Below are 6853 nucleotides of genomic sequence, written 5' to 3'. Positions count from 1 at the left end.
CGCGCCCGGCTGGGAAGAATCGTTTTTTGAAGAGCCTGCATTGACCCATTCAGAACTGGTCTGACATTTCATTGACTGTGTGAGTTGCCCTTGGAACATGTGGGAGCCCTGAGAGCAGAGTAATGATAAACCTCATACTCCACGCAGGCTTCAGCCCTATCACTTCCCATTCCTTCCTTCCATTTGACTTGCTTGATTCCTCATCTGATTTGGTGCTCCTTCAGTAGTTCCTGCTGTCCCCCGTGGTTTGGCTTTAGGTCTCCTGTGTCACGGCCAGACAGTCAAGGACATTTCCACAGGAAGGGCATTTGCTGTGAGGCTCAGCTGCCTCACTAATTAGCCCAGTGTTTTATGTCATCGAGAGCGGGAAGGAGAAACAGACTTGAGACTTGAGGGCAGGACCTTGTCTTATGCCCCTTGCAGTGGCCCATCATCTGCAAGCACAGAGCCTAATATATAGTAGGTTCCCAATACACGTTTGCTTTGTGCGCCGATTCAGTTTAAGATGTTAAATTCAGTTCTTAGTGTGTGGAATTAAAGTGTAAGCAATGAAAACTGAAAATGCTGTAGCAGGAGACATGCTTAAATCATTGGAAGAGAAATAATAACCTTGATGTGCTTAATTTAAGGATATTGGCTATGTCATATATTTTTGTTCATTGGTATATTTAGCAAATATTGATTGAATACCAACTATGTTGTAGATTCTATGCCAAATTATTTAGGTCAAAGGGATCTATACCCAAGAACAAAAATGTATTATTAATTAAAAATTTCAAAGACATATATTGGTCTTCACATATTTTGCTTCCCAGTGAATTTTTTTCTCTTCCTTTTTTTTTCACAGTAAGAAATAGATGTTATATACAGGTGTCCTGGAATGGTAACTGGAAACTGTCTTTTCTGTCCCAGCATACATCATTTCAGTGAGTAGTGAAGAATGAAGTATCAGAATTCAAAGAGTTAGGGGAACATGTGTAGTTCTACACCATCTGTCTACCCCCTTCTCTTCCACTGTGACTGTCAGCTGTTTTAATATCTGTTTTGTGCAGAGGAAAGAGTTTTCCCATGTTTACTTCCTCTTTCTTAATTGGAAAGACACAATTGTTTTTGCTACTTCGAGGTTTCATTAAATAATAACTGTTTTCAAAATATTAAACATATACAGTTAAATTTTCTCTATTAGTCTGTTATTATCTGTAGTTTCTTTCTTTCTTCCCTCTGTCTCTTCCTCTCTCCCTCCTCCTCCCACCTCTTTCTTTCCATACTTCTTTATTCTTGTGTTTTGATGATTTTGATTTTTGTTTAATTAGTTTTGGGTATTGCCATTGGTTTCATAAATTATTGGTGGTAAGAAACAGAAATAAAATATCTAATAATATTTGGAGACTGACTTACATATAGACAATTAAGTCACGTTCATTTTTATTGATGCTAAGTGGTGACTTCAAATCATTTGGGAGATAAATTTTAATAAATAATTTCAATAAACTTTTTTCACTTGAAAAAATAGTAGACAATGTAACATAGAAGAAAACTTCGTACATCCCCATTATGAGTATCCCAATCCCTCAAACTTTCTGGTGTCCACAAGCATACACACTCTAATATATTACAACTATACTAATGGTGGTTGTGAAGGGCACATGGGGAGAAGGGGGATGAAGGGAATGTTTCACATTGAGCCTCAGTGGTGGTTTTCTTGCTGTCATTGTTTTTCTTCTTTTCTTTTCGACAAGGTCTTGCTCTGTCACCGAGGCTGGAGTACAGTGGCCCGATCATGGCTTATTGTAGCCTCAAACTCCTGGGCTCAAGTGATCCTCCCATCTCAGCTTCTTGAGTAGCTGGGCCTACAGGTGTGGCCCCTACACCTGGCTAATTTTTATATTTTTCTTTCATAGAGGCGGGGACTCCTGATGTTGATCAGGCTGGTTTCAAACTCCTGGTCTCAAGTGATCCTCCTGCGTCAGCCTCCCAAAGTGTCAGGATTACAGGCGTAAGCAACCACGCCTGGCCTAAGTGCTGTTCATTGCTGGGATTCTGGGTGGCACCTCTATCTGCTGCAGGGATTAGAGGATAGTGGGTCTTCTGAGGATCCCTAAATCAGGAATATACAATCAGTGAAGCAGTATACTTTCAATTAGCAGAATCTAGCCTTTTAATGGTCATCTGCTGCTATCAGGCATTGCCTTGAGGAGCCACATCCCCCAAGCCCTACTCATGGTGATTATTATTCATCAAACAGAATAGATTTCTTCCTTTGGGTAGGAAGAAGGGATTCTCCTTCTAGGAAAAGAAGATGATCTCCATATGGTAATGTATATGACATGCAGAATAGCTCTTCACTTCTGAGAAGACAGTATGGCCAGAAACACTCCTCAGTAATGTACAGAGCATGGGCTCCTGCTGACCTCTGAGCACACTACTGACACTCTGTGAGTAGCTTTGGATAGATGTGTGCTTGTTTTCTAGGAAATGAGTTTATAACTTCCATTAAATTCTTAAAGGTGCTTATGACCCCACAAATAGTAACCAAGGTTTTATATTTGGCCTTTGATTGACCTCATCAATGCTTATAGCTTCACTTGATATCTACATGACGATGATCTCAAATATATTTTTCCAACCCCTTACTCTCTAGAAATAAAATTTATGGATAATATAACCATTCTATATAAACTTTTGAAAGACTATGCCAAATGCCTTAATGGCAATATAAAGGAAAAATCTGAAAATAATTTCTAATAAAATTGTATATATTTCTTTTTTTTAATCTTTTTAACATTTTTTGTAGAGATGGAGTCTCACTATTTTGCCCAGGCTGTTCTTGAACTCCTGGACTCAAGCAATCCTTCCCCCTCAGCATCCCAAAGTGCTGGGATTACAAGTGTGAGCCACTGTGCCCAGCCAAAACTGGGTATTTCTTTTTCTTTTTCTTTTTTTTTTTTTTTGAGACAGACTTTTGCTCTTGTTGCCCAGGCTGGAGTGCAATGGTGCAATCTTGGCTCACCGCAATCTCCGCCTCCTGGGTTCAAGCAATTCTCCTGCCTCAGCCTCCTGAGTAGCTAGGATTATAGGCATGTGCCACCATGCCTTGATAATTTTGTATTTTTAGTAGAGACGGGGTTTCTCCATGTTGGTCAGGCTGGTCTCGAACTCCCTACCTCAGGTGATCTGCCCACCTTGGCCTCCCAAAGTGCTGGGATTACAGGCGTGAGCCACTGCTCCCGGCCAACTGAATGTATTTTTATTGCAAATGCTTGCATGTGACTATGCAAGAAGACATAATAAAGTAGTCAGAGGCTCCTGTCAAATTGCACTGTGAGTGACAGTTATGTATACAGCTGAGCAACTGTGCACCATTGGCAGCTCAAATACCATGAGAAGCATTGTTACTGACATCAAGATTTTCCAGAATGGAGACCACTCTTGGTAAAGTTCTAGACAAAATGAGGTTCTCTGATTTACAAGGAAGTTTCATTACTGAAAATTCTAATAAACGAAAACCATACCAAAACAAACAAAACCACCACTACCACCACCATCACAACAAATTTTGTGTTCGATTTAAAAAAAAAAAAAAAGAACAGGAGTTAGGTTGTCAGCTCAGTTCATTATAAACAGGAATGTCACCCACATGAATCCTGCTGGGATAAGAAATGATTCTTCATTGTGTGGGATTGTTCCTTGCATTCAGGATGTCCAGCATCCTTGGTCTCTGTCTGCTGAATACCAGGTCACATCCCCTCCCATCATCACAACAACCAAAAACATTCCCACAAATGTCCAAAATGCTCTCAAAGAGATAGTGTCACCTCCATTGAGACCACTGACCTGCTGGGTAAAGTTCAGACTCCTGAGCTTTGCACAGAAATTCTTCAGGATCTGGCTTCTGCTTCCCTGTCCATTTTCATCTTGAAGCATACACCCACCCTGTGGCCATTCAGACCATGAGAATTTCCCTGACTGGGTGCACCTTTCCTGTCCCTATGCCTGTGAACAGCTCTCTCACAGTTTAACTTATTCACGATCACCTCCTCCCCAGACACTCCTCAGCTCAGCTCAGCTCATCCAGGATGGATTAGCACTCCCTCCCCATGCCCACTCTTCTTGCTTACCTCTTTACAACCTTTGCAAACTTATAGTAAGAGATGGTGTTCTTGTCAATTTCTTCCCAGCACTATTTCCACACTGTGATCTTTTTAATAGTAGGAGAAAGAGCTCCTGTGTCTTTGTACTCTGGTGTGGTCCCCCTGGGTGTTCAGTTAATGGCTGCTGATGTTGATGTGCTAACGGAGAAGACCCTGGCCTTCTCTTGGTGCCAGAGCTCTGTCCTGCCCCCAGGTTTTCTACATGCTCTTCCTTTTTCATTGCTCCTGTTCCCTCAACCCTGTCACATTCTACTCTTTCTTCAGGTCTTAGCTTAACTGTCACTTATCCAGGAGTGTTTTCCTTGTCCCCCTCCCCCAGCTGTCACCACAATCCTATTATTCGTCATAAATGTACCCTGTACTTCCCTTAACACTGCAAAGATGATCTCCAGGTCCTTGGAAAGAACAGGGACAGCAGAGGAAACCTAGACTGAGAACCAGGCTCCTCCTTTTTATTGAATCTTGTAAGCCAGAGGTTCCTCCATCATCCCTAAATGACTAATAATGACTTCTCCCTAGTCTTAGACATTGAGGCTCTTGAGCTTAATTTATCTTGATTTGGAAATATAAAGAAATGTGACCCTCTTGTTGCTGGTTACATTTCTTAGTCTGACACTAGTGTATAGGAGAGGCTCAACACAGAAGTTGAATCAAAATTTCTGGCACACACAAGGTCAGAAAGACACACACAAGGGCAGTTACACTTCTTTGTATGACCCAGAAAATAAGACAGGCACTCAAATAACGTAATAACCAATACTTGCTTATTATCCTGTGGAATTCTCTGAGCTCTATAAAAACATTAGCAGGTGGAATGGACTCCGCAGTGTTAAGGTAATTAAATGGAGAGGTGAGCATTTTATTGTTGAAAAAGGTGATCAGTTAAAATTATATACGAAGACGTGTAGGTTGTTATTTTACTAAACGAAAAAAGAAATTCTGCCACTCTACTCTCAAGATTTGTCTACCTGGCGGCTGATTTACCTGCCTAGAAGGTGAGCCATCTCCATTCTTCAAACTTGTAGGTAACTTCTTTGAGGACCTCATTATGCTGATCCTTTGAACTATTCTAGGACTTTGGGCTTTCTCTGAGTTTTTGTCTCTTCTATCCTTTTTTCTTTTTAAAATTATTTATTTATTTATTTATTTTTGAGACAGAGTCTTACTGTATCGCCTAGGCTGGAGTGCAGTGGTGAGATCTTGACTCATTACAACCTCCACCTCCCAGTTTCAAGTAATTCTCCTGCCTCAGCCTCCCGAGTAGCTGGGATTACAGATGCCTGCCACCATGTCCAGCTAATTTTTTGTATTTTCAGTAGAGATGAGGTATCACCATGTGGGCCAGGCTGGTCTTGAATTCCTGACCTCAAGTGATCTGCCCACCTTGGCCTCCCAAAGTGTTGGGATTACAGGAATGAGCTACCATAACCGGCCTCTTCCATCCTTTTTAAAATGACACTTTCAATGGTTTGTCATTCAATAGTCAGTCCCATATGTGCCCAAAGCTCTGCAATTCCAGGAGAAACTTAATTTCATAAATGATAAAATGTGTTAATTCTGGCCAGCCATGGTGGCTCACCCTTGTAATCCTAGCACTTTGGGAAGCCTAGGTGGGCAGATCACCTGAGGTCAGGAGTTGAAGACCAGCCAACATGGTAAAACCCCATCTCTACTAAAAATACAAAAAATTAGCTGGGTATGGTGGCAGGTGCCTATAATCGCAGCTACTTGGGAGGCTGAGGCAGGAGAATCACTTGAACCTGGAGGACGGAGGTTATAGTGAGCCGAGATCATGCCACTTCACTCCAGCCTGGCAAATGAGCAAAACTCCATCTCAAAAAAAAAAAAAAGCATTAATTCTTAAATCTCTTTAGCAGCCTAAAGTCAGTTGTTACTAATACTTTTTTCTGATTATATTTTTTAAAATCCTCTTTAAGACAGAGCAACATGCCTTACTAATAATATACTTGAATTTCATCTTCCTGCATACATCATGTCCAATAGCCCAGGTGAGTTTTTGAGTTTTTAATCTCAATACAATTCATGTTATTTTTCTTATTACCATTGCTGTTATCAATTATAAATATTTCTTATATATAAACAAAGTGTCACTGACAAAGCATTAAATTAGATATTAGTTCTTGCTTGTCAATTTGAAACAGAAACTGCTTGCATTATACATACATCAATTAGCCATCCCAAAATGTTCACTCATGAGATACAGGAAAATAATAATCATGAATGCATCCATATGCTTTAGAAGATGACTAAATCCTTAATAATCTGGAAGTGCTCTAATTTACTGATTAGGAAGCTAATGTGGTTTGTCACACAGTTTAGAGTTGACTTGAATAAGATAATTTTAAATATCAATTATTTCCCCTACACAGAAATAAAACATGTCTTACAAATGTATGTTCAATCTACATGTGAATATTGGTAAACCATAAGTGATTTAGATAATAAATTATATTTATGGATTAATGAATACCATCCTAATTGACAATACTTTACATTTAAGAATATAATCTAGTAATAAAGAAAAATTGTGGGAAATAAGATTGCTTAGAATAACAGAAGAATCCCAGAAAGAATTTTCTGAGTTCCTACTCTAAACTCCTATTTATATGGCATATGAATGTATTTTTATACTTGCGTGTATGTATATATATAACAACAAAAACCTAGATATGTAACTGCTT

Source organism: Mandrillus leucophaeus, unplaced genomic scaffold, assembly GCF_000951045.1.
Source record: "Mandrillus leucophaeus isolate KB7577 unplaced genomic scaffold, Mleu.le_1.0 Scaffold208, whole genome shotgun sequence".
Taxonomy (NCBI): domain Eukaryota; kingdom Metazoa; phylum Chordata; class Mammalia; order Primates; family Cercopithecidae; genus Mandrillus; species Mandrillus leucophaeus.
The sequence above is the reverse complement of the archived record's forward strand: the minus strand, read 5'-3'. Positions refer to the sequence as shown.